Here is a 23,281-nt window from a genome sequence, read left to right as displayed (position 1 = left end):
ACTAAGTGAGACCCTGCCTCTAAATTAAATATGAAATAGGGCTGGATATGTGGCTCAGTGGTTAAGTACCCCTAAGTTCAATCCTGGTATGAAAACAAAGTTCAAGAGATGATTTAGCAACTTCATTAGATCAAGTCTCAAAACAAGAACTAAAAAGTACTGGAGATACATCTTGTAAGGTTGTCAAAAACCAAAGGCCCATGATTTCAAGTTCAGATTTTAAAAACGCTAGGAAAAGTAGGGTCCAAGAAGGCCTCCCTTGGGGCAGTTCCTTGGAGGCCTCCTGGAAGCAGGACCCTCTGGGTGGAGTCTTCTGGAGGATCTATGCCAATGGGTGAATACCAAGGTTCAGAGTTTTGAGGTAGCTCAAACAGACGGTAGCTGCTGCCGTCTGTTGTAAGGCCTTGCAGTGAGTGCTGTCAGGTGTGTAGTGGCAGCTATGACCCAGACTGGGAAGCTTGCCTGCCCTCCCCTGGCTGGACTTGATCATCTACTTTGGCTTCTTGACTCTTTTGAATTCTAACTCCCTGGGCAGACTCTGAGTCCCAAGAAGCAGAAGGTTGTAGTTGGGTTTGAAAGGAAGACAGGCAGAAGTGGCATTTAGTCAACTGCAAGGGCACCCCGGAAATAGCCTTGGGGAAATAGATAGCAGGGTACCACAGGAAGATCATTTCCCATCTGGGTTCTCAAGGCTGCTGTGTATCTGCTTAAAGATGCCCTGCTGGTAGAACACCAATCCACCAGTGCCCTGGCTACCCACTTCTATTGAGAAGATGCTGCCAGTCCACCCTGCTGATAAGCAGAGCAAGAACAATGAGGGAGGGCACCCTTAGATCCAGACTTGACCCCCTTAGATCTGGACATAGTGTCTCACCACCCAGCATCCCCAAACAGGAGTACACTACATGTAAGAATTTCACATTTTGGCAAAAACTTATTAAGAAAACACCAGCTCTGAAGTCTCCATGGTGGAGTAGGAAATCCAAGCTTTACTTCTAGGTATTTCTAACAAAACACTCCTCCAAAAATGGTTGCAGCAGAAATCTCGGCATTCCTGGGTCCCAAAGGTTGCTTGAGTCTAAGGGTGTCAACTGGTCCACTCCCTGCAGCCTTGGCTGGTCTCCTGGCCTCTGGCGGGGGCAGGGAGAAGAGCACTCTTACAAGGGTCACCACCACCATAGGTCTTGGGCTCAAGACCTCCCTCACATTTGCACCTGGAACACAAGGGAGCCCCAGAGGGTGGTCAATGTCGGGGCACCTTTGAGACCCCTGACTTTCCTGGGGGTGCCTGCGGCTTCTTCTGGGTTGCAGAAGCCCGGTCCAGTACAGGAAGCTCTGTGTCCTGGTGCAAGGTGCCATGTGCTTTTGGAAAGTATCTTTCCATGACCAATGCCAGAGAAGAAGCCCTTGGGGTGTAGAATGCAGATTGCAGTGCAAGTCTTGGCTGTCATGGGTGATAACTTATGGCTGGAGGTAGAAGGGCAGCAACTGGGCCCCAGGAAATATTGAGCTCAGGATCAGAGGCCTCTGGAGCCCTGGTGCCTGGTCTACAGAATTCCAAGCCTGTGATACACAGAAGAGAAAGTGATGTTCCCTGATGTTTGGGGCCTTACACAAGGTACCACCAAGTATGTGGGACTCAGCAGGCAGCAGATTTGGTGTTCTGAAACTTCTCTGGCCTCCAGGGAGTTTCTAACAACAGACTGGGAATATGGGTGGTGTTTGCTTTAATCCTGAAATGAAATTTCATCAGAAAGCCCAATTAATGAGATTAACAACAACAACAATTATTTGTTAGTCTCTGTAATCGGAAGACTTGCTCCATACAAGACACTGAAAAATAGACATTTTACTTCTGGCTTTAGCAGGGTTTTCAGCACATTATTTAGATAATCACAAAATGATTTGTTTGTAACCCTTTTCATTCCTGAACTCTGCCTGTGTGGTAGAGTACTTGTGAATAAGCAATTTAAAAATGGGAAATGAGTTTTGTTTTTCAGAGTTGGTACTATAATCTTGATTGACCTATCACCTCATACCCCACTCCATCCAATTCATAACTTGATAAATAAATCCCTAATATGATAATAGGAGGACTTGGGGCTCTTTGGAGTAAATGAGGCCATAATCCCTCATTAAGTGTATATATGGCCCATACTGGAGATTTTTTTAAACTATTTTGCAGTCAGTATCTTCTAAACACCCAGTAGGATAATGCTAGAAATTCATAATAAAAACGGGAAGTAAAAATTCATAAAATTGAGGAAAGCAAAAAAAAAATTTAAATAATATTCTGATCAAGGAAAAAAAGCACAAGGAATAGAAGAAAATACATAGATAACTAATAACAATGGAAACACACTATACCAAAATTTATGGGATGAAGCAGAAACAGTGACCAGGAAGGTGTATTAGACAGAGTTCTCAAGAGGAAGAGATTCAACAGGACGTATGATTATAAAAAGGGGATGATTAGATTGGCTTACTTGACCAGAAGCTGGATAGTCCCCAATGGCCATTTGCAGGCTGTAGAGCTGGAGGAACCAGTAGCTGCACAAGTGGCTGAAGCCCTGGAAAGAAGAGTGTTCTCATCAGTGTTCTCCTAGTCTGAACAGAAGGCTTCTGGAAACTCCCTGGACAATCCCTGCCAGAATCCACTTTGGAGGAGTGAAGAAGCAAGAATCCGATATCCTCAAGTGATGGCATCAGCAATCAAGAAGATGAGCACTTGCATCTGCTGCTGCTGCCTTGTTCTTCCACCTTTTATTCTATCCAAGCTTCCATCTTTTTGGAGGATGCTGACCAACTTTAGGGAGGGTCTCCATTTCAATTGCTATCCCACATGCCAATCACACCTCTTAATCATTGGCATGTCTTAATCCTATCAGCTTGAATGAATGCTGACATTAACAAAGACTAGCAAGACTGAATCAACAAGAACACCAGAACAAATCTACAACTTGAATAGGTAATCAAACACAAGGTGAGGCTGGGGATGTAGCTGAATGGTATAGAGCATATGCTGGAGGCCCTGCCTGGGTTCAGTGTCCACCACTAGGGGAAAATAAATCCTAATAAGTGAAAGCTCTGGGCATAGTAGTTTCATCAGTGAATTCTATGAAAAATTAAAAGAAGCATGGCTGACTACTCTCAATCTTTTTCCAAAATATTGAAGAGGAACGGGAAAAAACTGTAGACCTCTACTCCTAATTCTATTAGTGACTATTTGAAAGTTGGATTATAGAGAACTGCCAGTGTGTGAATTCAAGATATATTTCAATTGCATCAATATTTCATATTTCAATAATGTATTTTGCAATTGATGCTGAAAAACTTGTGCATGAAATAAAGTATTAAATTAGGGACTGTCCTGCCGCGTCCGGCTAACGGAGCCGAGTCCGGCGAGGGACGGCGGGGTTAAAAATACACAGGACACCAAGGTTCTTCATCCAGGAGGGAGCATGTGCGCGCTTTATTGCCAGTTTTGTTCCCCTTATATATCTTTTTAACAGCTGCGGGAAATCACTCAAAAGTGAGGAGGGAAGAGTAATAACTGCGTCCTTGGGTTACCGTCACGTCATCGTTCGTCCCCTATCAGGAGGCTCGAACAGGTCAAGATGTTCCCGAGAGACACGTATGCTCCAGGCAGATAAACAGGGAACCACAAGCCCGCGACATGGCCACATTGACATGCATAATAAAGAACTGGGGGTTGAGTCCCCAGGGGCCAGGGCGGGCCTGCTACCAGCACTGTCCTTTATTTCTGATTCTTCGTGATTGTGTTTATATTGTTCAACACTTAAAAAAATAAAAATAGATTGGGCTGGGGATGTGGCTCAAGTGGTATTGCGCTCGCCTGGCATGAGCAGGGCACTGGGTTCGATCCTCAGCACCACATAAAAATAAAATAAAGATGTCGTGTCCACTGAAAACTAAAAAAATAAATATTAAAAAATTCTCTCTCTCTTAAAAAATAAAATACATAAAAATAGATAAAAATTTTAAAAAACCTATATGCTGAAAATTGAGGTACTTCCTTGAAGACACATGAACATCTCTACAACTGATCTGGGTCATCAGTTTCTCTGGGAATATACTTTGCTTAGCTGTTTTGCCTTTCCTTGAAATATTCTTTTTGAATCTGACAAAGTAGAACATCTCCCTGTGGTGTATCAACAGTGTAAAAGTAAGACTTTTGCAATTCATTATAGAAGTCCAAACATTCAGACAACTCTGGGATTAAGCCCTGTGAATGTTTGGCCCCAGAACAATTACAGAGGTGGAATGAGTTGAAGAATACTTGTAATTAACATTGATCATACATTAATACCGCGCAGGATCAACAGGCAATGGAGAACCCTGTCTGCCCCCTGTGCAAGGGGACCCCAGCGTCCATCCCTTGTCCAGCAAAGAAAAGATACCTGAGCAGGGCCCATACTGGCATCCAGCCAACCTGCCTTTCATTTCCCAATCTCCAAATCAGACACACAAGTGAAAAACAATTGTTTCTATAATTTTATTATACAAGGGACAGAAAATTTTATGAAAATTCAAGAAGGCGTAAACTTCTCACTTGGTTGCTAATCTGAGAATTGTTTATTTTAACACTGTTTCTTCTCAGATGATCATCCATTGCAGCATGTTCGCAGAGTTGCCAGTGCTCTCAAGCCAAAGGCAGGCAGCCAGGAGTCCAGAGCCTTAAAATCTAAAGTCTCTGCATGGGAGTGGAAACCTCAGGCAGTGGCTCTTGACATCGGCACAGCACAATGCTGGAAAGAGCATGGGCACTGGTCTGCCTAGTTTCTTAGAGGCATCCAATTCTCCTAGTGGGGTATGCGGCTCTTGCTGGGTCAGAGGCTTTGGGCCTGGGCAGGCAGGCAGCTCTGTGCCTCTTCTCAAAGTGCTGTGCAATCCGGATTCATGGAGGGGGCAGTCAGAGCCAAGAAACCCACAGGGTTTTAAAAGTGTTTCACGGTTAAAGTCCTGGTGATTCCAAGAAAGGAAGCTCAGCCTAGGATAAAAAGACAGAGGCCAGGGCCTAGGATCTGATTCCATGAGGGCCAGCAGTGCCTGTGGCCCTGGAGCCACAATCCCAGGCCTCCTTCACACAGCTGGGGAAATGCTTCTCCATAGCTGCAGACTCTCAGAGGATGAAAAGTCTTCAGAGTCCCCTTGCCTGATGATTTCTACTCTTCTGGGCTACTCTTGACCTGAAGCACGTGGTGTAGAAGTTAGTGGAGATAGGATCTCATGAGTACATTCCTGCTGAAGGCAAAATTCAATCATCTTGGATGTCAGTGTTTGATTGAATTGATTTGGTTGATAGACAGGTTTAAAACAATTTTGAAAAATCCCAGGATACCCATCACTGGTTGTCATGGCCTACACCTTACTACCTGGTCTCCAAGGAGAGAAGAGGGAGAAAGAGAGGGACAGGGGGAGAGGGAGAGGGAGAGGGAGAGGGGGAGAGAGAGAGAGAGAGAGTGAGTTAGCCTTGGAGGACGCTGAGGCTGGAAGATTGCAAGTTCAAGCCAGCCTCAGCAATTTAGCTAGACCCTAAGAATTTAGGAGACATTGTCTGGAAAAAAAATTCTGAGAATGTGGCTCAGTGATTAAGCAGTTTGGGCTCAATCCCTGTGCATTATGGTTCTCGAGAGGAATAGAATCAACAGGAAGTATGGTTATAAGAAGGGAACTTTTTAGGCTGACTTACGCACCAGAAGCTGGATCATCCACAATGGCAGTCTGTAGGCTGGAGAACTGGAAAAACAAAGTATCTGCACAGTCCAAGAGGCTGAATCCCCAGAACAAGAGAAATCAGGGTGCTCCCCTCGTAGTAGACCAAAGGCTTCTGGAGAATCACTGGCAGAGCCTGCTTTGGAAGAAGCAAGAGTCTGACATTCAATCACAGCAGCAATCAGGAACTGTTCAAGAGGAATCAGCTTGCATCTGCTGCTGCTTTCCTTGTTCTTCCAATTTTCATTCTATCCAAGCCATCATCTTATTGGATGGTACTGACCATGCTTAATGAGGTCTCCGTTTCTCTTGGCTATCCCACATGCCAATCCTGTCTAGACACATCCTCATTGACACACCCATAAGCCTCATAATCCTCTGCATCTCTTAATCTAATCAATTTGGTAATTCAAAATAACCATGGTACAGTAAATAAATAAATAAAGTAATTAATTAATATCCAGGGTCCCTTCACAAACAAACACACACAAAAGGAGAGAGAAGATAAGAAGAAGTTAGAGATGGATAGTACAGGGGAAGGGATTTTCTGGAGGCCAAGGGTTGAGTTACCATGAACACAGCCAAAATAGTAACCAAGGAAATTCATGTGGCAAACTATACATAAAGGGGATTCGACTGGAGGAGCAGTTTAGAACATTGCTCCCAGGCTGGGTGTGGTTTTGCTTGACTGTTACTCTAGGACTCAGGAGGCTGAGGTAGGATGATCTTAAGTTCAAAGCCAGCCTCAAGCAAATTAAGGAGGTCCTAAAGAACTTAGTGAGACCATGTCTCAAAATATAATATAAGAAGGCCTGCGGATGTATTTTGGTGGGTAAGCAAATCTTCAGAACTCCCTACCACCATCCAAAAATGACTAATAAATACTTCATAACTTCTGTAGGTTTCCCTCCTTTGATTCTCAGGACAATTCTGCTTGAGTCTGAGATGTTGGCCATCTGTGCAATACATTCCTGCTCCGTGCTTGTGAATACCCTGGTCTCTGAGGAGAGAGAGAGGTTCGCAGAGAGAGTTGAAGGAGTATTCAGATGTGGTGGGTTCATGTGTAATTGTTGAATTACAAATTGTAATTGTAATTGTTGACTCCAAAATTTATTTTGTTTATATTTTTATGTTTTTAATGAATAACTACATTAAAGAACTTTCTAAAATTGTGGTGAATACCTCTGATAGGGACGACCAATGCAAAGGTCCTGAATTTCACAAGTTTAAGTTCCATTCCTACAACTTTCTAGATATGACACTCAGCAGGTGATTTAATATCTATAGTCTTCATGTTTCCATCTGTGAACTGAAAACAAAACCTTTCATAGGTAGTATCATGATACAATTCATCCATCAGTGATAAGTAGACAGCTGAAAGCAGAAAATAAGTTGTTAAATTATGATTATTGTATTATCATAATTGATGAAATCATAAATACAACCTAAATGATTAATAAATTATAAAGGTTTCTAATGTGTGTTTCTGCTGTGAACTTATTGCTTTTCCTCATGTCATGTGCTTGGAGCAGTTACTTTCTAGTGGATGTTTCCTTCAGTTTATCAGACATTCTAGTCACAAAAATGGGAGTGCATGAAAGCAGAGCTTTCCTTGACCAGACATTTATCTTCAATAGAACCAAGTCAGTTTAATTCAGATATTTAGGGAGCATGAGTGGTAACCTGTCACGAGTGAAATTCTATGGTGGATGCCGCATATAGAGACTTGAAGAGCTGCTTCCTGCTTTTGAAGAGCTTATGTTTGTGAGAGAAAATCAAGTTAAAGTCAAGAGACAATGCAGGACACAGCCAACTCTCATACCCCATGGTGGCTGGTTAAATGCAAAGTAACCTAATGTTCATGATGACTCTATCAGAACCAGCCTTTTATATGAGCTGTGGTGGGGTTAAGAGAAAATGGTAGGAATAATCATGAGAAATAAGGGAATAAAGAGGAAAGAGTCATAACAAAAATTAAAAGGGAAAGAGGAAAAAGTAAAAATAAAAAGTGAAGGAAAGGAGGGAGAGAGAGAAAGGAAGGAAGGAAGGAAGGAAGGAAGGAAGGAAGGAAGGAAACAATGGACATCGGAAGAGGCAGATGATTGTAAGCTGTGGCCCAGACAGCCAATAGTGGCAGGTTGTAGAGTTCAGTGGAGAGAATGGACTCTCCACACCTGGGTCATGGAACAAAACTTCTCAAAGATAAGCTTTTAAGAATGAGACAGGCACAGGTTCAAAAAATGTATGTATGTATAGAGATATCACATTGTAGTTCATAAATATGTTCATTTGTTGAGTGTCAATTGACAACATTAAAAAAAGAGAGAGAGAGAATTGAGGGCATTGGCAATACTGCTGACTTCATCCAGTGAACTCATCCAGTGATGGGCCTATCACGTGTGTGCTTGGCTCAGCCTCCATGGAATAGGGGGCTCTGGACATGCCTGATACCAAGGGAGCTCTTCCAAGTTTGATGGATGGAGCATACTCACTCCTTCAGGGGAATAACTCCTACCAAACTCCTCTTTAGATTCCTAAACTGGAGTTGGTAACCCTTAACACTAGGGGTGCTAATTCCAATATTTCTGCTAAGATGCAAGGCTAGGGTGGAGGGGAAGTGTTGGGGGTTTAGCTCAGCGCCATAGTGCTTGCCCAGCATGCCTCAAATACATAGGTTCAATCTGCAGTAGTGCAAAGTGTGAATGAATGAAGTAGGCAAGGGGTGGGTGAGTGAGTAATAGGACTGATGGGCCCCCAGTTTTGCTTTAAACAGCTCTCTGCCCTGGCCTCTTGGTCCTGATAAGGTGGCTGTAACTTTTCCTGTGGGGACAAGGCACTTCTTCCTCCATTCTCCAGATCCACAGCAAAGGAGGCGATTGGAGATGCTTCAAGTACCAGAGAGGGTTTTGGCTAGGGGAGGAAATGGTAGGATAGTGGGGGAAGACTGTAGTAGCCAGCTTGAGAATAGGTGAGATAAGAGTCCAAAAGGGGCCCCCTTACCTCTCTGGGACACCTGTGCCTCCTGCAAACATCCCAGGCTCATTTAGGAAGAGGATGGAATTGATTTGATGGGACCAGAGGAGTGTGGCAGATCTTAAGGGCTGCTGGAGATGCACACGGTGGAGTCTGCAGTCTCTGTGGGGCATCCCTTCCAGTAGTGCAGATCTTTGGGGGAAGCATAAAATGTCGTGGGACAGAGCAATTTTCTTCTGTGCAGTGACGCCTCTATACTTTCTAGCAAAAAGCAATTCAGAGGCATCAGTCTAACTTGAAAAGTGAGTGGAAAGGGAGGATTCAAGTGCTTGAAACTTTGTCACCATTGCAACATCTCAAGACAGGGAAGCCATCAATGACTCATTTAAAACGTTAATTTGACAGAACCCTAGCTAAGTAATTCTGGAGCCTTAGTTTGAAGGTTTAGGGCAGAGTTTCCTTTGGGGGGGGGAAGGGGGGGCTGGGGATGTGGCTCAAGTGGTTGCGCGCTCACCTGGCATGCGTGTGGCCCGGGTTGGATCCTCAGCACCACATACAAACAAAGATGTTGTGTCCGCTGATAACTAAAAAATAAATATTAAAAAATTCTCTCTTTAAAAAAATACATTTGCTTAAAAAAAAAGGTTTTTCTGACTCGCCTTAAAAGCTCTGAGGTGTCTATAAAAGAAGAGGGGCCCCAGACCAAGACGGAGGGGTGGCATGCAAGAAGGGCCCAGCACTGCTTCCTGCTAGCAGAGCTGTTGGTGTCCAGGATACCTTACTTTTCCCTTAGATCAGCCTGATCCATTCCCACCTCAGTGGAGACTCAGCCTGCTCTCATCACGTGCAGCCCTCTGGGTTAGTTGCTGGAGACTTCGGTAATTGGGGGCCCGGACTTTGCCAAAAAAGAAAGTTTTTGTTATTTCGGAAGTGCCGGTTTGGGGACAGCCAGCGGGAATGGAAATCTCACTAGACGCATTGACTCACCGACATTGCTGCTACCAGCTGGTGTAGATTTACTTGCTGCACCGCTGAAGGAGCCAGAAGCGATGCCTTTGGCAAAGCCATAAGCTGGTTTTGGCTTTTGCAGGCAGGGTCCAGTGAAGCCAGCAATTGGAATCGCAGTTCACTTGCGCCGCACCCTAAAGAGAAAGAGCCTGCTTTTTCTCCTTAGCACTGCCATTAGTTGGACAGAGAGAACTCTGGGCTATCCCTTTCTCCTTCCTAGGCCAGTTGGTGCAGCCTTTCCCGGTTACCTTTCTCGGTGTTCCCATTAGCTCTCTGACCAGCAGCGTGCCCCCGACAGTTTTCCTGTCACAGCACATATTTGCACCAAGCCTGGGTGGCAGTAAGGCTCCTTTCTTTGCGTAGCCTGATTCTAGGTAACAGCACCGTGGGTGGCGCCAAAGTGGAAGTTTGTCCCTGGCACTAAGGCTAGTTGAGGTCTTTTGCGGAATCCCAGCACACCATTCTCTCCCGCCCACTTTCTCTTGGTCTCGGCTTAGCTAGTTGTTCTGTGCGCGCGTCTTCTCGGTGCACCGCCGAATACACAGCTCTGATGGGTTCTAACGTGCAGTTTCCGCGGTTGCCATAACAGAGTTCCTTAGAGGCAGCCAGGCTGGCAGGGCCGCGGCGCCTCTGTTCCCGAGTCCTTCGGCTGTAGCCGCGCCTGAACTTTTTCTTTCCCAGCACAGTCTTCACGACGCCCTCCTCTCCTTCTCCGACAAAGAACCGAGTTTTGTTTCAGTGTCCGCCGCGCCTCTGTCGCAGGATCCCTGGCCTCCCTGCGATGTGCCTTTATTGGCTTAGCAAGCTTCCATTTAGAGGCGCCTGTGATTTCCATTTCTTGTCTGCCCAATTTACCAGAAGTGTCCTGATTGGAGGCGAAGCTAGAAGCCGAATCGCGTCCTGGGGTCCCGACTTGGGTTTCCTGGTCCTTGGAGTCCCCGTTTGTCTATGGCCAGTTAGGACTTAACACCGGAGGGCGATCGCTTCCTCGGAGCAAGTCCGGGATTGGCCATTTCTTAGTGTTTATTCCAGCCTCCGATTTTTAGTCGTAAGAACTCGGTTTTAGCAGCAGCGCTTGCCATTTAAGTGGAAGCAAGTTCCGGATTCGTGGGAGCAAACTCCATTTCAGCTTTGTGGGTGATGGTTATGTCGGGTACAAACGAGGGACTGGCGAATGCCATTTTTCTGAAAGGCCAGTTCAACAATTGCCACTTTAGCTCTATCCGCAGTTTCTTTTACCTAAACAAGTTTTGTTTTGCAATGGAGAGTCCCGCTTTGACTATGTTTGGGGTTTGCACCTCCCAGGGAAATGCGGTGTGGCCGCCAAAGCCATTTCTTGGTCGCGCCAGTTCCATTACTCCTTATCCAACCGCGGCCTGCAGCTGCCTGTGATTTTTCGCTCACGTAGAACTCAGGGAACAATGGCTATTGAGACTTGTAGGTGTCACCAATACCGGTGTCTTTTGAATCTTGGAAATTTTAGGTTTAGGTGGAAAAGATCTCCGTCATAGCCCACGGGGATATCGCAATCCAAGATCACACCCTGCAACAAACACCGTTTGCAGTTTCCTTGTAGGGCTCTGTTTTGTTTATTTTAAAGAAATTCTTCCTTTGGTAGATTTTGCTGTGCATTTTGTATTATTTTCGTGTAGGCGTTTAATAATTTTATGACTTGTTTGTACTTAAGTAAATGTATGTTTTTCCTAGGGATTCCCTCGGTGTTGCCCCCCAGCTTTCTGCCTCCTGATTTGTTCCTCCAGGAGCCCGTGTTACCCTTTAGGTGTGCTGGGTCCCAAAGGCACAAGGTTTGGAAGAGCAATGATTTGGCTTACTTAGCCTTAATTTAATGGGTGAATGAATCCCTGAGGGGATTGACAGAGTGGTAACTGGAGGCCAGTGGGGGTGTGGCTGGAGGAAGCCTTCCTTGGGGACTTGGCTATGGGGAATAGCTTCGGGTGGAGCCTCTCTGTCTGCTTTCTGACACCAAGTGAGCTGCTCCCCTCTGCTTCCAGGAAGTTCTGCCTCACCCCAACCCCAGAGGAATGGGGGCCGCCTTCTATGGACTAAAACATCTGAAACTGTGCTCCCTTAAATAAACTTCCCCCCCCTCTATAATTGTGCTGGTTTAGTCCTTTTAGTCACAGTAGGGAAGAAAGGTGAGTAAAACAGCCCGGTAGCAAGGCTCCGCCCCAGCAAGGCTGGGGGAAGGTGGAGTTCTGGCTGCTGGCACCTCTCCTAACCCTACAGGGAGCGGGGGTTTCTCACCAGCCCTTGGGGGAGCAGTGCCCAGCTCCAAGAGACTGGAGACTATCTCCCTGGGGAGACCTGGTGGGTCCCTGTGCAGGGCTTTCTTTCCCTAGCTATTTTCCCAGGGCAATTTTTCATCCAGTAGGTGTTCACTGAGAGGGCTGGGCATCGGTTTTTCTGTCACAGGTTGTATTTTCACGGCCTGTGAGTTTTCACCTGGGAAGGATAACCGAACCCCGCGAGATTGCCCCTAGGTGACTGCAAAGCCAATCTGCACAGGCAGAAGGCTGAGAAAAGGTCTACTACTTGTAGTAAGCGAGGGGCGCACTGGGCGTGGTCCCAAACTGGTTACCAGTGTCCCCCAAACAAGGAAGGCAGGGGGAACCCTTAATGGGAAGACCTCACCCCTATTCATGCAGGTAAGACTTGTGACAAGTAGGTGTTGTGCTCCTTCTGCGAATGCTCAGTTGAAATGCTTAAGAAGGCCAGTTCAAAGATCTGGGCTGTAAGGTGCTGGGAACCCTCCTAGCCTGAAGAGGAGAAAAGATTTGGCTTAATTAGCTTTAATTTAATCGAAACTGTGTGCAATTGAGTAAAGCCATGTGGGTGCTAAAATGAGGTAAGGATCATCATGGACTGTAAGCTCTAACACCATAAATTTGAGCTCCTTTTGAAACTGTTTTATAACAGCAGATTGAAGTACATTTCATTATGGCGTAAATCATAAATCAGATCGGTAAAATGGACATTCCTCATTTAAGTAGCCAAGAAAATGAAGACGTAATGCACTAGGGGAGCCAGGAGAATAATCTGGTGAATCAGTCATTTATTCCCAGGTGCTTCGGTAGATATTTATAAAAGCCTAGATGCCTGTTTTGAATCTTTTCAAGGTGCTCTTGGATTTCACAAGTGTTAATATTAATGCAGTGGGAAGTATATTGGCAGTAGAAAAATATTCTTCTTGCTTGGTTGGAATATAATCTAAAGGAATTTTGTTATGGAGCATTAATTTCCCTAAGAATTTTATACCTTCTTGCTGGGCGCAAGATGGCCCAGGAGGTTTCATTAGTTGTACTTTTTTTCAGGGTGAAAGACTTGTCATCACATGTAAAAAACACAGGCACAAGCTGGCACATTCCTGAGCATGTTCAGTTCCAGATCATGCTTCTTCATACCTGTGTTCACAGGTGGCAGAGGGAACCCCTCCTGGGTGGAAAATTTGGCATTATAATGAATTTGAAGCCAGTGGCCTCCAGATTCCTGATGAAGGGGTATTTCCAGGGAGCTTGGACAGTGGTAGACAGCTAGGTGTAGCTGAGCCCTCCTCCTGCATTGCTTGGAACTGCCATGTCTAGTCTCAGGAGTCCTCATTCATCCCTGAGGACCAAAACACCTGAGGTGCCACCTCAGGGGAACTAGGGTCAAATCATGTGTATGGGTCTTCCCTCTCTTTGGACAGTCTCTTTTCTTCCTTAACAACCAGAGAGGAGTCAGCCAACAAGGACTTGTAGCAGAGCAGTGATATTCCAAGTTTCTAGCTCAGGGACTCCAGGCTGAGAGAGTACAAAGCACTCCTGCCCAGGGTCCATCCCACACAGTCCTCATCACCTCTCAGGTTCGGCCTTCTAGCTGAACAAGGTCTCCCCCACTAGTACTCTAGCAAATTTTCTTCAAAGTCCCTGTGTTGAGAGTGATGAAGCAATAATGGATACTTGCTCAGCTTTAGGTGGCCTATCCACTGCAGCTCCATGGGATGCAAATCATAACGGTTCATAGTTGTATACGTGTACTTCTGCTGAATGAAACAGGACAGTGTCCAGTAAACAATCATTCTTATGCATGTACACGTAAGCTGAGATTTTCAAAACAATAGCTTCGCAGGGCTGGGGCTGTAGCTCAGTGGTAGAGCGCCCGCCTTGCATGTGTGAGGCATAAAAATGGATAAATAAAGATATTGGGTCCATCTGCAACTAAAAAAATATTAAAAAAAAAAGAAACAAAAACAATAGCTTCGACTTAACCCCATCAGATTTGGCTGCCAAAGGAGCTTCACAAATATATGCTCCAAACATTAGGTAAAAACGTTTTTGGATTATTGTATTGCTAATAAACAGTTGTTGAACTGTACTTCCAATTCTTCCTTGCAAGAGAGCCTATGCGAGCTGGGTGCAGTGGTACATGCGTGTAATTCCAGAGGCTCAGGCAGGAGGATTGCAAGTTCAAAGCCAGCCTCAGCAACTTAGCCAGGAACTAAGCAACTCAGTGAGACCCTGTCTCTAAATAAAATACAAAAAGATGTGGATGGGGGAGGGGCTCCTGGGGATGTGGCTAAGTGCCCCTGAGTTCAATCCCCAGAACCAAACAAAAAGAGAGAGTCTATGGGGCCTGCCATTCTCTTGGTGAAGGCAAAAAAAAAAAAAAAAATATTACATGAATCCTCCACCTTCCAGTGAGAGGTCTTATTGATGTCAACAGCAGAAATAGTTGAGGAGGAAAGCAAGAAATAATTTTGAGAAAATAATTCCTTTCCATTGCTTACTGATAGTCTTTCTATCTGTACCTTCTGAGAAATAAAGTGCAAAAAAGGAAATTAAAGTCTAATAATAATATCATTTCAATGTCTGCAACATACATCTGTGTCATCACTTCCTAGGCTAGATCATCTTTGGACAAACTCACTAAAATATTCCCTGGAATACCGAAAACACAAAGTTATCCTTCAATGGAGTGCAACACATGGAGAAAAGTACTACTTTGCAATTCACAGCAGGGATGTATATGGTTCTTCAATAATGGAATCCACATCAACAGCGGCAACACAGAGAAGTGTGACTGCAAAAGGAGAAAAGGATGTGCTGGAGACTGGGGTCTATCTAAATGCCCTGATATTTTGCAGCAGTTCCAAAGGAAGGAACATCATCTCTTAATTTTCACTTCTTGATATCTTTGATATTTTGCTGATCATCTATTTTATGTCAGTGTTCTTCTTGCTTCTCAGAATGCAGTGGGTGCTCTCAATTCCATTCCCTATTGACCCTAGGGCACCTTAGCCAATTAATGGATTTAGGGATTCCAAGCAAGACCTTGTCTCAAAAAAAATAAAAAGGGCTGGGGACCAGTAGTAGCTCAGTGTCATAGTGCCCCTGATTTCAATCCTCACTACCAGGAGGGGGTGGGGGAAACTGCACTCTTATGACCCGATGGCAGGTTGTCCTGCTTTCAGGCTTTTTATAGTTTAGATATTAGCTGTCCCCACCCTAAAGCTCATGGGTGAAACAATGCAAGAAAGTTTGGAGGTGAAATGACTGGGTTATGCAGATCTTAACCTAATCAATGCATCAACCCTCTGATAGGTATTAACTGGGGGGTAACTATAGGCAGGTAGGGTGTGGATGGAGGAGGTGGGTCCCCGGGAGCTGCCTTTGGTATATATTTTGTCCTTGTTAAATGATGCTAATTTGTGCTCTTCTTTCCCACACCCACCCTTGCTGTCATTCCTTTCTGGTTCAATGACCTGAGCTGCTTTTCTCCACCACACATGGTGTTCTGCCCCACCTTGGGCCCAGAGCAACAGAACAATGGAGTTGGTCACCTGTGGACTGACATCTCTGAAACCAAGAGCCCCCAAATAAACGTTTTCTCCTCTAATTGTTCTTCTCAGATCTTTTTATCACAGAAGTGAAAAAGCTGACAAAACAAAGCCATGTGCCACAGTGGTGGCACATGCTCAGCTCAGCTCAGGGGGCTGAGGCAAGAGGATCAAGCATTCAAAGCTAACTTCAGCAAATTAGCCAGGCACTAAGCAACTCAGTGAGACCCTGTCTCTAAATAAAATACAAAATAGGGCTGGTGATGTGGCTCAGTGGTAGAGTGCCTCTGAATAAATCTCTGGTACAAAAAAACAAAAAGGGAACCAGACTGCCACAACTGTCCACCTCAGTCCTGTTTTCACAGTTGAGCTGGATTGGTAGAGCAGGATTCCCAGACTGGGAACTCAGAATAGAAAGGACATTTTGTGGAAAGTTTTCTGCATCCAAGGGAGCAGGGACTATATGTCTCTAGAACCCAATGTTTGGAGGTGTATTTGGAGAGGAGAGATACTGGAGGCCTCAGAGCAACTTGAGGCTCACATGAGGGCCCCTGAGTCAGACTCAGAGGGAAGAAGTGCCAGGAAGATCCAGCAGGATTATTCCCAGGCTAACTTCTCTGGGTAGCCGCCTGTCTGCTGGATAGGCCAAATGTGTGTAAATAACAGGATGTCTATGGCCCCTGGCCACCTTCTTCTAAGAAGACACAAGGCACTATCAGCCCCATGCTTGGTAGAGCAGAGCGAGAGAGGGTCCTTCACCCATTAGATCACAGTATAAGACATCATTTTTTAAGTGCCATAAAATTAAATAAATGTAAAGATCTAAGTACTGTGATCAGTCAGGCTTTATTAAGTCAATAGTGATCTATATGTAAATCCATTGATGCCTTTACAGTATTACGTTTGACTCAGATGAAGCTGTATTACACTTCCAACATGGAAATGATATGAAACGGGAAAGAAAGGAAGGAAGGAAGGAAGGAAGGAAGGAAGGAAGGAAGGAAGGAAGGAAGATCCACAGGAAAAAAAAAACTGCCAAAGAAGGGTCCATTTTACTTTTGTTCCCATTAGGTAATTTTTTCAATTCATGATACAGTCAGTCAGTTATTACAATATTGGTGAAATTGGAACAAAAGTCACTTCCAGCATGGGTCATTCTTCTGGTCATCATTCACTTTACCACCAAAGAGTACTCAAGGAACCTCCTTGAAAAAGTGAGAGCTGACTTGACCTCCATTTCAGAGATGGTTAAAATAAACGCTGCAGCAGTTTGAGAACTTGGTGAGGGTCACTCATCTAGAAAGCCATGCAACTAGTCTGTAACTCAGTCTGAGACTTTAGCTTATTGCAGTTGCACATATGTACACAAATTCTGAAATCCTTTTAATTTAGCAATCTGGCAGTAGAACACTAAACTGTGAAAGTGGAAAGACCACAGCAAAACTGAATGAGTGCCCCTGTCCTGCTCCTCAACATCCTAAGTCACCATTCACACATTTCCCTTCCAGACTTTCTGTGTTCGAAGAACAAGGTTCTAGACTGTGCTCCAAAACTAGCAAATGTGATTTGGTACAATAGTGAACCAGCTGCCCCCAAATAGCTTTCTTCACAAATCTAGTGGGGATTTTTCTTTCAAAACCTTATGCCAATCTCTTCTCAACCTCCGTAATTTCATCCAGGAGGATAAGATTCTGTGTGAATATCATTAATTCTGTTTTAGGTGGTAATTTGCTCTGAAGACTACACTCCACACCCAGCTTTCCAGAATCTAGATAGGACTGCCCAGGGAATCAGAAGCGAATACTCAGGTGCTGGTGATTTCTGAAACCCGACCCCCGCCATCATCTGTGTAAACTGGTGTGAAATGGACAGGTCAGAGAGTGGTATGGGGTTGTAGGCAGTGGTCCTCGGGGTTCAACAGACCAGGAGGCAGAACTTCTGGGCTCAATGTACTGTGGAACCTGGCTTTCTATCTCCTGGGTCGGCCAGGAGATCCACTGGAACCTGATTTCAAACACCACCGTCCCCCCACCCCCCAGCTCCACACCTGGAGCCAGTCACCTAGAGCTTCTTCCCTGGGACCTCTGTGGAAACCGCTACTTTCCTCCCAACTACTTCCTGGCTTGGTTGTTGCTCCATGTTACTGAGGAAACGTGAAGCCCTTTGCCTGACACTCAAACCAGCAGGAGAAATACATGGCATTGAGAGAGAGAGAGAGAGAGAGAGAGAGAGAGAGAGAGAGAGAGAGAATAAATTGTGAAAAACATTTCCGCAGCGCAATTAGGAAACAATACAAACCGAATACATTATTCCAGGGCTAAACTCTCCAAAAGAAAATTTAAAAAGCAAAACATCCGGCCAAGCTTCTTCACAAAGTGAATCTGCAAACTTGGGGCAAGGGCTGTGGGTGGAACTCAGGGCTCCAATACCGGGTCACGGGGGCGGGGAACCACCCAGTGTAGCATACTAAGCCAGCGCTGTTGCTAACTGGGGCTGCCGGATAGGCTAAATTAAAAGGATTTCAGAATTTGTGTACACTTGTGCAACTTGACTGTTCAAACTAACACTTTATGCCACCAAGAAGTCCTTTGCATGGAAAAGAGGAAGCGGACCACGCCTCCAGTTATCCACCAATCATGTATTCAGTGCGACTAAGAAGTCTGAGGCCCTGCTTGGCTAGTACTGGTTTCCTTCCACTAAGTTCTGACCGGAAAACGCAACCTTGGGAGGCGCTTCAAATCTCAAGCATAGCTAGCTGGATTTGACTTCTTAAATAACAAACAAAAAACAAACAAACAAAAAAACTTTCACCGGGACTTGTCAGAAAAAGAAAATTTCAAAGCACGACTAAGAAATCACAGGCAAGGAATAAACAGGAACGTGTTCCGCTTAATTCGTTCACATTCGAGGCTACACCTGACCTGTACGAGGGGGAAAATTTTGATACAAGGCTAAGTCGGACCTCGTTGGCCTACCCGCACTTGCCTGGGCGAAGAAATCTCAAGAAAACTGAGTTCTGATACACTTAAGTAATGGTAGCACTCACGTTCGGTGCTAAACCGTGCCTTCCACAGCAAACCTAAGTGGAAAGACTGCTAGACATGCAAATCAGTAAGCAATCTTTCCAAACTGGTGATCTGTGCACTTTTCCCGTGTGCACAACCGCCTGGTCCTACCACCAGAAATAGTAAGATTGATAACCCCCCTGCGGGATTTTTGATAGGATCGAAATTACTGAGTGTGAAATGCAATGAAACGTCATCCTTTAAAAAAAACAAAGGAATGGGTGAGAATAGAAATAAAACGGAACTGGCCCCCCCCCCAAAAAAAAAGACAAAAACATACAAAATACTTAAATATGTAAACCAAATCAGCATTTAAACACGCGTTAGAGCTGGCATGGTGGCGCATACCTACTGTAATCTCAGGTACTGGGAAGGCTGGGCAAGAGGATCACAAGTTAGAGGCCAGCCTCAGCCAGCAACTTAGTGACCCTGGTCTCCCAAGCAACTGAGAGAGACAATGTCTCAGTAAATAAATAAATAAATAAATATTTTAAAACCACGTTGTAAAAATGAAAGGGATATGAAATTAAATGAGCAAAGCCAAGGAGTATTTATATTTCAAATTGCGCTAAATAACAAAACTTAATGAGTATTAAAGATTAAGGAATAAAATCGAGAAACCCATTCATTCTTTAGATCTATAAACTTCTGAGAGTGATTCTAAAATCGTACACGTCGTTTCTCAAAGTTGAAATGGATAAAAGTCTAAAGTTATGGGAGGGAATGTGAAATAAGACGAATACAGATGTTTGAAAGAGAAGATAACGGCAAGTAATAGGCGACCTGAAACGCTACAGAGAATCGTCAGGTGAAAGAGAATTAAAAATAAATAAATAAATGACAAGGAACAACTAAAGGCAAATCTCAGTGCGTTTTAATTTCCTACATGAAGCCGTTTTGTAATCGAGAATCTTTCCACAGAGTAAGATCTGAGGGGCTCCTTCTCTGATCTAAGGCTGCCTGGCTGCCAGAGAAGGATGGGCAGCACCCCCAGGGCATTGAGAACACGGGGCATATCTATGCCGGGAGGCCTGAGGAAACCAGGTGCGGGTTCCACCAGTTGGAGGAGACAGGTCTGGGGCACTTGGGGAGACACTGGACTGCAGAGGTCTCAGTGTCCCGCGGCTTGTCACCGGGGTAGTGGGCTGGGGGGCTGCGTCCTTCCCAGTGAAATCTGCTACAGCGTGAGTGCCTCGGGCTCTCCCGCAGACTCCACTCCATCTGCCCGGGCCTCCAGTTTCTTGAGTCGCAGCTTCCCGGCTTGGTTGGTTCCCAGGAGCTCTGGACTCCCGCGGAATCCGTTTTGCAGGTGGACCCGGTGCCGCAGCCAACAGGACTGGAGAGCCTTTTCCAGTCGAAGTCGCAGTTGTCAACAGAGCACTCTCCTGGACAGGGTGGCAAGGAAGAGGCCAAGGCCCACCGCTTCTAAGCCAGCAGAGGAGAGGTCGCTACTATAGTGCCACCTCCGCGGAATCCCAAGCCTGCTCCACCGGGTCCACTGCTCCACCGCGTGAGCCTCATACCAGCAGGACAGAAGCCTCTGCGCTGATGGAGAGATGAGGCAGAACCTCCGCACCACCCCGAGTATTTGCAGTCTTCCAGGCGGAGGGCGGAGACAAGCCAGAGAGGCTAAAACGCAGGGAGAGCAAACTCCAGGAACTCAGGAGGTGAAAACAATACGATAGGAATTCGGATCCTACATAAAACCGAAACAATTAAACGCTACGGGAAAACGTAGCCGAATAACAAACCGAAATAAACGGAGCTGGAGGGGAACTGAACCTGAGAAATCCAGAGCCGGCTCTGCAGGCGGCATCACTGTCGTGGTTGCACAAATCGCCTCCTGCCTGTTCATGCGGTATTGCGCCGGCGTTTGCACCCGGCCGCGGTGCGGGCTCGGGCTTAGTACGCAAGAGTGCCCTGTGGCTGGCACTAGTTTCCTATCGAGCCGTGGCATTTCTCCCAGCTGGGACTGCGGATCGAGCTGCCTCACCCTCTCCCCAAGCTCTTGCTTCTCTGTGACACCCGCCTAAAGGAGTAAATGCAGCCCAAAGCGGCGTTCTTTGGACAACAGCAACGCCCTTCTAAGAGCCCATTGTCTCCCGCGCTGCGGTGTCCTAGTTCCCCGGCCTATAGGCACAGCGCCTTAGGCACTGTTTCTCCGGGCGGCAAAGCTCATTGCCAGGAGACTAGGGGCCAGGCTGCGCTCGCCGCCCCTTGTAGGTTCAGTTCCCCTTCAGCTCCGTTTATTTCGGTTTGTTATTAGGCTACGTTTTCCTGTCGCATTTAATTGTTTCGGTTTTATGTAGGAGCCTCTACCCTTCAGAGAGCACTGTAAACCCCATAGCCAGGGCCCCAGGGTATCCCTTCCTCTGGCCACACCCCACCGTGTCCAGTTACCACTCAGTCAATCCCGTCAGGGATTCATTCACCCATTAAATCAAGGCTAATTAAGCCCAACCATTTCTCCTCGAAACTTTGCATTGTCTTCCACGTGAGCTTTTGGGGCACATCACATCAAAACCGTAATGAGGGCTCCTAGAGGACCAAGTCAGGAGGCAGAAAGATTTCCAGACTGCAGATGGCCATTGTGGACTATCTACTTTCTAGTCAAGTAAGCCAATCTAATCAACCCCCTTTTTATAATCATACTTCCTGTTGATTCTGTTCCTCTAGAGAACCCCTGATTAATACACTATTCTTGTCACTGTTCCTGCTTCATTCCATAAATTCTGGTACAGTGTGTTGTCATTGTTATTTATATCAAGGTATTTTCTACTCTCCTTTGTGCTTTTCTTTTTGATCAGAAAATTGTTTGCATTGTTTTTTGCTTTCTACAAATTTGTGAATTTTCACTAGCTTCTTCCTGTTGGGTGTTTCAAAGACACTGACAGCTATCTTTAAAATATTTTTTAAAAAATCTCCACTATGGGCCATGAATACCATTCATAAGAAACTTGACCTAATGTACTGCAAAGAGCCCCAAATCTTTCTATTATATTGGAGAGTCATTTTTCAAGATATGAATTGGATGGAGTCAGGTATGAGGTCATAGATCCATGAGATTTTAGCACGGAGATCTGAAACTCAAAACTCATTTTCCATTTTTAAATTGCTTTTTGGAAGTATTCTTAGTCACAAGTATTCTACCACTCAGGCAGAGTTCAGGCAGGAAAAGGGTTACAACCAAATCATGTTGTGAGAATCTGGGTATTGTGCTGACTACCCTGCTAAAGCCAGAAGAAAAACATGACTTATATGCAGCAAAATGGCCTCCCAATTACAGAGACTAACAGATGATAGGTTTTTGTTGTTGTTGGTATCATTAATTGAGTTTTGTGATGGGATTTTCTTTTAGGATTAATTTGAGCACCACCCAGTTTCCCAGTCTGTTGTTTGGAACTCCCAAGAGGCCAGTGGAGTATAAAAATGCAAAAGGTGCTCCCTGTTAAGTCCCACATACTTGTGGTACCTTGTGTGAGTCCCACAGTGCCATGGAGCAGCACTTTCCCTGCTATGTGCCACTGGCCTGGAATTCTGCATACCAGACACCTGGGCCCTGGCCACTGCCCTTCTATATTCACCAAGAGGTTAGCTCTTATGACAGCCAAGACTTTGATTGCAACCTGCTTTCCACACTGCTAGGGTGTCTTCTCTGGGAACAGTCTGAACAAAGTGACTTTCCCAGTACACAGGGTACCTTGTTCCAGAACACAGAGCTTCTTGTCCTGGACAGGCCATCAACTGCCTGCTGGAGTTCCCTTCTCTTGTTTCAGGTGCACCTGTGATGAAAGTCTGGAGCCCAAAAAACCTCTGGTGGTGGGGATCCTTGTAAAAGTCCTCATCCTCCTGCCCCTGAACGCCACCATGGGACCAGCTAAGGCTGGGAGTGGATCCAGGCCTTTCTGCACAAGACTTCCTGAGGCTGCTTGAGTCTGCAACCTTTGGGGCCCAGCAGTGCTGAGATTTCCCTTGTTTGGAGGAGCATTTTGGAACAGATCCTGTAACAGTAATGCTTGTGGGTCTACTTCTACACCATGGAGGCTTCAGAGCTATTATGCATGTTTCTTCTGTTTTTCTCAATAAAAATTGTGCTAAAATGTGAAATTCTTGGGTGTACTGTACTCCTGCTGGAGATTGGGCAAAGAGGAAGCTCAGAACACTGGGTGGTGAGAGACCATGTTCAGATGTAAGAGGGCCCATCTTTATTGCTGTTGCATTGCTTATTGGCATGGTGGGTTGGTGGCATCTTCTGGCTTCAGGTTGGGTAGACAGGACACTTGTGTATTGGGTGTTCTACAAGCACTATATCTCCAAGCAGATACAGAGCAGCCTTGAAAACCCACTTGAGAAATTATATTGTGTGAAACTCTGTCATTTGTTTCCCCCAAGGCTATTTCAGGTATGCCCTGACACCTTGCAGGTGACTAACTGCCACCTCTGCCTGTCTTCCTTTCAAACCCACCTACAACTTTCTGCTTCTTGGGACTCAAGAGTCTGCCCAGGCAGTTAGGATTCAAAAGAGTCAAGAAGCTAGAGTAGAAGATCAAGTCCAGCCAGGGGAGGGCAGGCAAGCCTCCCAGTCTGAACCTCAGCTGCCACTACACACTTGACTGCACTCACTTCCAGGCCTCTCAACAGACCACAGTAGCTAGACCTCCAA

At 45.5% G+C, this 23,281-nt stretch overlaps 3 long non-coding RNA genes across 6 annotated transcripts; 1 reads left to right on the top strand and 2 right to left on the bottom strand.

Annotated features, from left to right (window-relative positions):
• Positions 1-955: 955 nt before the first annotated feature.
• Positions 956-10,825, bottom strand: LOC125618174. 4 transcript variants are annotated; one of them, XR_007349436.1, is made up of 5 exons: positions 9,697-10,825; positions 8,737-9,604; positions 5,718-5,872; positions 2,487-2,570; positions 956-1,733 (listed from the first exon to the last, which is right to left on the bottom strand). It is a non-coding gene; the product is annotated as an uncharacterized LOC125618174 (long non-coding RNA). The 4 variants fall into 4 exon arrangements; XR_007349434.1 differs by lacking the exons at positions 956-1,733; positions 2,487-2,570 and adding an exon at positions 4,533-5,210 and having other exon boundaries at positions 9,697-9,851; positions 9,966-10,821; XR_007349433.1 differs by lacking the exons at positions 956-1,733; positions 2,487-2,570 and adding an exon at positions 4,533-5,210 and having other exon boundaries at positions 9,697-10,822.
• Positions 10,826-19,475: 8,650 nt separating this feature from the next.
• On the bottom strand, positions 19,476-20,521 carry LOC125618173. Its single transcript, XR_007349432.1, has 2 exons — positions 20,401-20,521; positions 19,476-20,314 (listed from the first exon to the last, which is right to left on the bottom strand). It is a non-coding gene; the product is annotated as an uncharacterized LOC125618173 (long non-coding RNA).
• Positions 20,522-20,889: 368 nt separating this feature from the next.
• On the top strand, positions 20,890-22,725 carry LOC125618172. Its single transcript, XR_007349431.1, has 2 exons — positions 20,890-21,232; positions 22,395-22,725. It is a non-coding gene; the product is annotated as an uncharacterized LOC125618172 (long non-coding RNA).
• The last annotated feature ends 556 nt before the right edge of the window (positions 22,726-23,281 follow it).

This window comes from Marmota marmota, unplaced genomic scaffold (assembly GCF_001458135.2).
Source record: "Marmota marmota marmota unplaced genomic scaffold, marMar, whole genome shotgun sequence".
Taxonomy (NCBI): Eukaryota; Metazoa; Chordata; class Mammalia; order Rodentia; family Sciuridae; genus Marmota; species Marmota marmota.
Note: the sequence above shows the minus strand (reverse complement) of the source record. Positions and strands in the feature narration are given on the sequence as shown.